Consider the following 10,435-nt stretch of genomic DNA (forward strand, 5'->3'; position numbering starts at 1 on the left):
AGCTACTGCAGTCAGATCACACATCGATAAGCAAATCGCTAGAAAATAATTTCGGTTCATAGTGCAGTGTCGAAAAAGTTACAATGCTGCACAACAGGTAACGCCTATTTCCGCTGCTGACAAACAAATTTTGTTTTTCTAGGAATACATAACTTTATTTATGAAATGCCACATTTGCATACCACTTGAGTATGACACAGCATACCAATAAAACACAGACCCAATCGAAATCTTTGTGATTAGTATTTTACTAATTCGTGCCGATAGAGGCACGCTTGTGTACAGATTCTCAGTTTTATTGAAACAGACTTTCGACGTAAGGTTATCGTGGGTAGTTTTATTTCATTTATTATAATACAGTGCACAGTTTTCGTACGGTCTCTTTTAGTATTGCTTTCTGATGTTATATATAACTGTCTGACAATGCACATGCAGTTTATTGATTACATGCATGTAGAAAACGTGTTCAGAGTTAAAGCTGTCAAACAAGGTTTTATGAAGAATAAAATGCCAGTGACACACGACAGCTAATGTAGAAAATACTTTTCTGAAGTATTTTGGCACGATGCGCTCTCCCCATACATAATACAAAAGTTTCGAGATGCATCTGCAGCCTGGCCACCTATTACACCTGAAAAGAACAAAATGTCGCCGAAGTTAGCCCTTTTTCCACATGCGACTATTTTGGGTTGAGACGTGAAGGAAATTATGTTCAAAGTTCCATTAGATCGATAACTTCAGTAGACAGCAGTATGGCTTTTTAAAAAATGTAGCAGTGGATGTACCCAAACTCGAGACGTCTTATCAGTAGTTCGCGACGCTTTCCGTTACGCTACTGGCTAACACATAGCTACAAAACCTCCAGAACTCAACAATAATTCCTCCGGAACTTGCGCATTGCCCAATGCTGTGAGATAATGCATATGTCCTGATCTAGACTTCTGAGAGACAGACAGTTACAGCTTTTCTTTTGCACTGCGCGACGTGTTTAACAAACAGATAGCGCAATAGAGTTCTCAAGTCGAAAGGAACACTTCCTGTTTAGAGTTCTGCATCCTACACTGTTAGCAGTTCTGTGTAGGTGTCAGTTACGTGATTTTATTTCGGTGATTACAAAATAGAGTCGAATGTATGCACTGGGTAGCCGAGGCAGCTAGTTCATGGCGATTCGGTCAACCAAGTAAATGAATGTACAATGGTGCAAACCACTACAGGGAGTCTGTGTGTCAGAATTCTCATCCAATGTGACGCAGCATCGTTATGACAGAAAAATGAGTGATAGAGAAGAGAATTTGGTGATCTCTTGGATTGATGCTAGGTTCATATACTTATGGTCTGGGTTCGATTCCAACTTCTGCTGATGATTTTTGATAAGGTTCAAATGGTTCAAATGTCTCTGAGCACTATGGGACTGAACATCTATGGTCATCAGTCCCCTAGACTTAGAACTACTTAAACCTAACTGACCTAAATAGATCACACAACCCCCAGAAGTCACAAGGCAGAGAAAATCCTTGTCCCCGCCGGGAATCGAACCCGGGAACCCGGGCGCGGGAAGCGAGAACGCTACCGCACGACCACGAGCTGCGGACTTTTGATAAGGAGAGACTGATTCTGTTCTCTTCTGGCTACGCCAAGTGCAGAAGGTATAATGGCAATGTGGTCTGACATTCATGTTAAACATGATATTCCTTCTCTACCAAGTAGACGTTAGGTTGAACCACAATAAAGTCAGGAGTCACGTCACGTAGAGACTCCATCAACAGGAACCTTTCTTATACTTGTTATTTATTTCTAGTGACGAAACAAACTCTATGTAGGGTCACAGGACAGTTATTCCATCTTTTATTTGAGCTCCTGTATGTCGATAAAATTGGTTCTGTACTGGGACGGCAGCTCAGACCGCCCTATACGCTGAATTTGATCCCATCGTGACAATACAGCTCGACTACAATTTGTTGTTTGTTCAAAACTGCAGATTCCTCAACATCTCCACATAATGAGAGTGAATGGGTTCGAATCCTGGCCCGGCACTAAACTTCTCATTATGTATTATCAAGCTCTATTATGAGAACACCTATCTGCGGGTGGATAGTAGTTTGGTTTTTTAATGATTTTCATTCGTTGTCAACACTAACGATAACTGACGTTTTTGACTCCCAGTGAGACACAGAACTATTTTCGAGATCACTGTAAGTTCAAGGATATTATTCCGAGCTGCTGGTGGAGAAAAATTCGGTGTCTGACGTCTCTTTGTGTGTAGGCACCAAAGATATGTGTGGGGTTCGACTACCAGTCAGCACTGAACCCTTCGTCGTAATATATCTAGTTCAAACATGCTCACATGTCGCTGCTGGTGTAACAACCCATATTTAACGTTTGTTCTCCTTAGAACATAACCGCGATAGGTGCCGGGCTGGAGTCCTGGGAAGAAAAAAACTAATGTTTCGTCTTGTCATTTCAGTTAAAGCATCTTCCTACTGCCGAGAAAATCCGATATGTCACAGTTGATTGTGCTTCGATAACAATCGTTTTAGGTTCTGGGTACGAATCCCTGTCCAACAGAAATGCTTTACCTCACAGAATTTCAAGTAAGTTACTTGTGAAGAAGCAATATTTAACATGTCTCGTAGTTCATTAACAGGAACAATAGAGGCTGGGTAGGAATTCGCGTCCGTTAAAAATGTTTACGTTATGTAATTTAAAGTTTATATTTCCTAACTGATACTGTTAAAATCGAGGTATATCATTCTCTGTATGCATAGTCAGGAATGATTCTTAGTTTCCGTCAGTCACGAATTCTTTGGTTAGTCTGCATGACCTGGGTTTGAATCCATATGCAGAACGAGACGGTTCGTCGTGTCATCTGAAGTTCATACATATTCTGTACTAGCAGCTCGTGAAAACTTTAAGTTTTAATGTCATTTTGTGTTAAATAATAAATACGGTATGTTACTTTGAAGAAGAAATCATTAATACGACGAACTTACTATGTGCACCTGACTTAATAATGGGAGTGGTAACATTTGAGGTATGTCATTTATGGTAATAAATGTCAGCTTACAAGCCTTAAGGACAGTCTTATCTGTGATAAGGTGTTCCCTGAGATTTATAGTGTCGTGGTATTACTTTACATCTTGAGTTATTGCGATACAGAGCAATGTTTCCTAGTGGTGATTTGTTGGAACCATTTTCAATAGTCAAACGACTGTACCGAAGAGCGATTAGAGGACCTGCTAGACAGCTGCGTTATGAGGGTTGTATGCGAATCAGGCGAATTGCAATTCAGGTCGTTCGGATACTTTTGAGCACGACTGTACCTAAAAATCTATTGAGATGACTAGTAAAATCCTGAAACAAACATGGATTTCAAATATATACACACAAAAATACAAATATATTACGCTACATTGCTTCACAGTGAAGTCTCCCTATTTTCAGTCATTTAAAAATGAATACATATGTACACAGACTAATACATATGAAATGAAACCTTCGTTAGGTACATTACCAATACACCTTAACTGTATTTATACACATTTTGTGTAACATGCTACTGGCAAGCTATAAGATGCTACTTACAAGCTACGAAATTGATTTCATCTTTACATACATTTAAAATTCATTAATATTTGTGTTATTCAGGAAAAAATATTTTTTCTGATCCTTGTGGGGATGAAATCCTTTAATTTTGTGACTCTTTGAATACACTACTAAATAAGCTCCTGGCGGTGGCATGTTTACACTTGCAAATAGCCCTACATACGAATGCAGTAGTTACCACTTCCTGTTTCTCTTCTCAACATAAAGGTCCAGGATGTTTCCTCAGTAACACCTTGTTCCCAGTATCAGACTTCTGAATCTTCGTAATTTAATTATCATAATACATCTTCCATTGACAGCTCTTTTCTGTCAACGTGATCAATGCTTCTCGTATTTTTTTCCGATGAATCACCCTTCCTAATTAATTGTGGAATCCTTTCCACCCACTCATTACTCTCATTTTTCCTACAAATAAAATCTGCAGGGGTACAGTTCTTTGACGAATGGGTCAAATTGTTATGTATTTCTTAAATCGTCCGGATGTAGTTTATCCGCACAGTTTGTCTGTTGTAACAATCTTCTGTATAAATTGACGAAGCATCCATTCCATAGAATTTTCTTCCTGGTGGTAGTATAGCTGTTTAACTTTATTTCGTTGTAAAAAATTTCTCCATATATATCGGGTGAATTTGATAGCATTATCAATGTATTTTATCTAAGAAATCACTGCAAATTGCGCTTTACTGATGGCTGTGTTCTATGAAATATGTGGTATCCTCCTACGATCTTTTCGCTAAGTACATGAAGATCTATCCAATGAAAACTGTGACGAGCAAACAGATGGTCAGGCAACTAGTGGAAGACTACGTTCCTCACTTGGGTAAACTAATTGCTTTGTTAAACTAGTAGTTTATCCACGTGAGGAACGTAGTCTTCCACTAGTTCTCTGATCATGTGTTTGCGCGTCACAGTTTTCATTGGATAGATCTTCATGCACTTAGCGAAAAGATCGTAGGAGGATACCACATGTTTCATAGACCACAGCCATTGGTAAAATGCAATTTGCAGTGATTTCGTAGGTAAAATAGAATGTAACACCTCTTTACTACCCTGGTTATGAGGCCTGACCTTTTGACAAAGACAACAAGCTCTTAATAATTTCCGTACGTCTCTCCATAAATTTTGAACATGAGAATAACCATCTACATCTACATCTACATACCTTTTCCGCAATCCACCATACGGTGCGTGGCTGAGGGTACCTCGTACCACAACTATCATCTTCTTTCCCTGTTCCACTCCCAACAGAACGAGGGAAAAATGACTGCCTGTATGCCTCTGTACGAACCCTAATCTCTGTTATCTTATCTTTGTGGTCTTTCCGCGAAATGTAAGTTGCCGGCAGCAAAATTGTACTGCAGTCAGCCTCAAATGCTGGTTCTCTAAATTTCCTCAGTAGCGATTCACGAAAAGAACGCCTCCTTTCCTCTAGAGACTCCCACCCGAGTTCCTGAAGCATTTCCGTAACACACGCGTGATGATCAAACCTACCAGTAACAAATCTAGCAGCCCGCCTCTGAATTGCTTCTGTGTCCTCCCTCAATCCGACCTGATAGGGATCACAAACGCTCGAGCAGTACTCCAGAATAGCTCGTATTAGTGTTTTATAAGTGGTCTCCTTTACAGATGAACCACATCTTCCCAAAATTCTACCAATGAACCGAAGACGACTATCCGCCTTCCCCACAACTGCCATTACATGCTTGTCCCACTTCATACCGCTCTGCAATGTTACGCCAAAATATTTAATCGACGTGACTGTGTCAAGCGCTACACTACTAATGGAGTACTCAAACATTACGGGATTCTATTTCCTATTCATCTGCATTAATTTACATTTATCTATATTTAGAGTTAGCTGCTATTCTTTACACCAATCACAAATCCTGTCCAAGTCATCTTGTATCCTCCTACAGTCACTCAACGACGACACCTTCCCGTACACCACAGCATCATCAGCAAACAGCCGCACATTGCTATCCAGCCTTTCCAAAAGATCATTTATGTAGATAGAAAACAATTGCGGACCTACCACACTTCCCTGAGGCACTCCAGATGATATCCTCGCCTCCGATGAACACTCACCATCGAGGACAACGTACTTGGGAACCAAGCCCATATGCTCGTATCTTAGGAGTCTGCGGTGGGGCACCGAGTCAAACGCTACCCGGAAGTCAAGGAATATGGAATCCGTCTGATACCATTCATCCATGGTTCGCAAGATATCATGGGAAAAAAGGGACAGTAGCGTTTCGCAGGAGCGATGCTTTCTAATGCCGTTTTGATGCATGGACAGCAACTTCTCTGTCTCAAGGAAATTCATTATATTCGATCTGAGAATATGTTCGAGAATCCTGCAACAAACCGGTGTTAAGGATATTGGTCTATAATTTTGAGGATCCGTCCTTCTACCCTTCTTATATACGGGTGTCACTTGCGCTTTTTTCCAGTCGCTTGGGACTTTACGTTGGGCAAGAGATTCGTGATAAATGCAAGCTAAGTAAGGAGCCAGTGAAGTAGAGTACTCTCTGTATAACCGAATTGGAATCGCATCAGGACCTGGCGATTAATCTATTTTCAACCCATTCAGCAGTTTCACAACCCCAGGGATGTCTATCACTATGTCCTCCATACCGGAGTCTGTACGAGACTCAAACGGCGGTATGTTTGTACGATCCTTCTGCGTGAAAGATTTCTCAAATGCTAAATTTAAAATTTCAGCTTTCGTTTTGCTGTCTTCCGTTGCCAGGCCAGACTGATCAGTTAGTGACTGGATGGAAGCCTTCGACCCGCTTACCGATTTTACGTAAGACCAGAATATCCTTGGGTTTTCAGCAAGATCTTTTGCTAATATATGACGGTGGTAGTGGTTGAATGCTTCGTGCATCGCTCTTTTTACAGCAGCACGAATCTCTACTAACTTTTGCCTGCCGTCATTCTCCCGATCTTTCTTGTACCGCGAGTGCTACTGCCTTTGCTCCCTGAGCATTCTCCGAATTGCGCTGTTAAACCACGGTGAGTTTTTTTCCGTCCGTAACCCATATTTTTCGGCACATAATTGTCCAATGCGTGATTTACAATGTGTTTCAAATTTGCCCATAATTCTTCCACGTCCATCGTACCGGATGTAAATGAAGTCGATTCATTTACTAAATGGGATGCTAACAACTGTTTATCTGCTCTTCCTAGTAAGAATACTCTCCTAGCCTTCTTGACCGACTTTTTAACTTTCGTAACCATAGTCGTAATGACAACATCATGATCACTAATCCCTGTCTCAACACTGACACCGTCGATGAGGTCTGGTCTGTTCGTGGCTACAAGATCTAAAATATTTCCATTACGCGTTGGCTATCGATTTAGCTGCTCAAGACAGTTTTCGGATAATGTGTCCAAAGTATTCACACGACGGCTTGACTGTACCACCTGTAATGAATCCATAGACATCCCAGTCTATACTAGGTAGGTTGAAGTCGCCTCCGACTAATATAGCATGATCCGGGTACTTCTGTGATACAGAATGTAGATTCCCTTTGATGATTCTAGAACTGTCACGGTGGAACCAGGTGGCCGGTAATAACACCCAACAATTAACTTTATTCCCCCTAGCCCTGTTAAACGTATACAGATAACATCACAATCACACTATACTTCGACCTCAGTAGGCGCAATATTTTTGTCAACTGCAATGAAGACACCACTTCCTACGGTGTCTAATCTGTCTTTCCGATACACGTTCCCACCCTCACTAAATATTTCAGAACTTCCTATCTCAGGGTTCAGCCAGGTCTCAGTCCCGAGAATAATTAGCGCGCCACACGCTTCCTGGAGGGCAGTAAATTCAGGAACTTTATTCCGAACACTCTGAAAATGTACTGCTATTATCTTGATAGCTGAAGTGTCTTTACACTGAGCGCGTCCTGATTTCCCTGCCTGCACGTCTACTGGTGAGTGTTCATCAGGACACCTCGCACTACTGCCTAGCCTAAAAAAAAACCCATGTGCACGCCACAAGTACTCTGGTACCCGAGTAGCCCCTTCCTTTGAGTAGTGCACCCCTGACCTATCCAGGGGCGTTCAATTCCCCACCCAATAGCGCGAGTCTAGAAATCTGCTACCAGGACCGTCACAGAGTCGACGAAGCCTCTGGCTGAGACCCTCCTCTCGGCTCCAAACCAAAGGACCTCGATCCACTCTGGGAACGATGCTGGAAATAGCTCTGCTTGCACCCCGCGTGCGAGGGCAGCGGTCTTCACCAAATCGCCAGCCGCCTGTACGAACTGAGGATCGCCTCAGAATCCTAGCGACAGGCATCATTGGTGCCGACATGAGCAACTACTTGCAGACGACTGCACCCCGTACGCTCGATAGCCGCAGGCAAGGCCGCCTCCATATCTTGGATGAGGCCACCCGGCAGACAAACCGAGTGCACGTTGGACTTCTTTCCAGCCTTGTACGCTATTTCCCTAACGTTGTAGCTCCAAATAACCAGAAAGCCTTTGTCTCCGTGTGCCTGCTCGGTCCCTGCTGAAGGAGCGGCCACCTGCCCACTGACAGGTCGAACGGGCGAGGCCAGCCGGACAGCCTCCACATGGTCCCTCCGCCTAGAGCGACGCGAATGCGTTGCAGTCCGCCACTCACCCTGAGGTGAGGGCGCCCCGAACGCGCCGGGTACACTAGAAGGTGCCTCGGCTGCTGAGTCAGCGGACGCAGCAAGCGACACCTGGGGTGTCTCAGGCGACGCGCCAGACCCTCCGCCGCCGCTGCACTTCGAGGCAGCAGCCTGAAGGCGGCTGACAGTGGCCAACAGCACGCTCAGCTGCTCGCGAACCGCGGCCAGTTCCTCCTGCGCCCAGACACAGCACGCACACACCCTATCCGTCCTACTGCTAATATCTAACGACTCCGCGAATTTATACTCTACGGCTATCAATAAGCAATATTACTCCTCTCAAATACGAGAATACGCAAGGATTTTATGTAATTAAATATGCAAGGACACAAACACTCGGAAAGAAATTAATAATCAAACTACAAAACAAATATGAAAGCTAAATATGCGACTGGCTACTGCACTGCTGCTGCACTGATACTTCACCAGCGGCTGCTCAAGGCTCACTCACCATATATCTCACTTGCACATTTTATCACTCCACAGTGACTCCAGGTGTGATGCGTCCGCCATATCAATCTACCCTCATATTACGCTCAATTGCAGACACACCAGTGTTCGGAATTTGGATCTGAATGATGGAAGTACCCAACTTTGTGTACTGTACATAATGAAGAAATCTTGTTATATTGATTTTGCATTAGTTGCTCCCTAACGCCGTACCAGCGAGGATCATTATCTTGTAAACTTGTATTTCGACATAATTCTAGTAAAATTTTCTGCACATTGCCCTTCATCAGTAACATCTTGAATGCAGACGATTAATCTTCCTCTTCCCCACCTTTAGTTAACCCTTCTGGTAATGATGAGACGGTATCAGCAAAGATATTATCACTTCCCTTCCTGTAAACAACTTCAAAACTATATTCTTTTAAAATTAAAAGCCATCTTGCAAATGTCGGATGTAGCAGTTCACATGCGTAGTGCCTAATGGTTGCAATAGACTTTAGTATGATTTCCTGCTAGGCAATAACGAAAGTTTTTGAAAGACCACACAACCGCAAGTGCCTCCGTTTTGTGGTGGCGTAAGTTCGTTCACAGTGTGATAGATCCTACTTTCCAAGGCAGTTGCGCTAAAGGTCGCTTTTCGTTCTGTATCCTTCACTTGGGATAGATATGCATCTGATCCGATAGCTGATGCAACAGTTAATAATTCAAACTCAAGGTACATGTCAGAACGGTGTAGCAATTTAGATGGTTCAAATGGCTCTGAGCACTATGGGACTCAACTGCTGAGGTCATTAGTCCCCTAGAACTTAGAACTAGTTAAACCTAACTAACCTAAGGACATCACAAACAACCATGCCCGAGGCAGGATTCGAACCCGCGACCGTAGCGGTCTTGCGGTTTTAGACTGCAGCGCCTTTAACCGCACGGCTACTTCGGCCGGCAAAATTTTGCGCAGCAATTTAGAATCCACCAGTGCTAGCTCAATATTATCAGTGGTAAGTTGGCAGATGAGAGAGCAGTGCTACGGTAGATCCTTCCTCAGCAGATTAAGCAGTAGTTATGCATTTGAACTCTGAGAAGGAAAATTCTTCGTAGCACTAATCTTCTCGCTAACAGGTAGGATTCCTTTTGACGTAGTTAAGGGACCCAGAAAGGGTATTTGTGGGTGCACATTCTTTTCCGGGTTTACTGTTCCTCCTGACTGTAAAGACCTCTCTAACACATTCTGCAACAATGATACATGTATATGCCATGATTGAGATGCTATTAAGAAGCGATCAACGAACAGCGTTACTCGTTCACGTAGTTTGTGTCGAAGAACTGTATCCTAAGCTGAGATATATACACTAGCACTTACATTTAGTCCAAAAGAAAAACCTCTGAACTCCTAACTTCTCCCAGAGTAAATAAACACTCTATATGTTCTCCATGCTTAGTCCATAGAAACTTGCCTGTTGGATTCGCACAAATCAAGAGTTGTCAAATATTTAAAGTCTTCAAAGTACTGAAGTAATGCTTCTTTAATTTTTGGTCAGCTTTGAACTGGAACGATCACCATATTTTTCTTGCATGTGATCCGTCCTGATCTAGGCACAACAAGCAGTGGACTGTAATAAGGAGTATCAGATTGTTTCGTCACTTCCCATTTGAGCATCCTTTGAGTTACATGGTCGGTGGCTGATTTTCTTGTCTAGGGGACTTAGGATGAAC

The sequence above is a fragment of the Schistocerca nitens genome, chromosome 4, assembly GCF_023898315.1.
Source record: "Schistocerca nitens isolate TAMUIC-IGC-003100 chromosome 4, iqSchNite1.1, whole genome shotgun sequence".
Lineage (NCBI taxonomy): Eukaryota > Metazoa > Arthropoda > Insecta > Orthoptera > Acrididae > Schistocerca > Schistocerca nitens.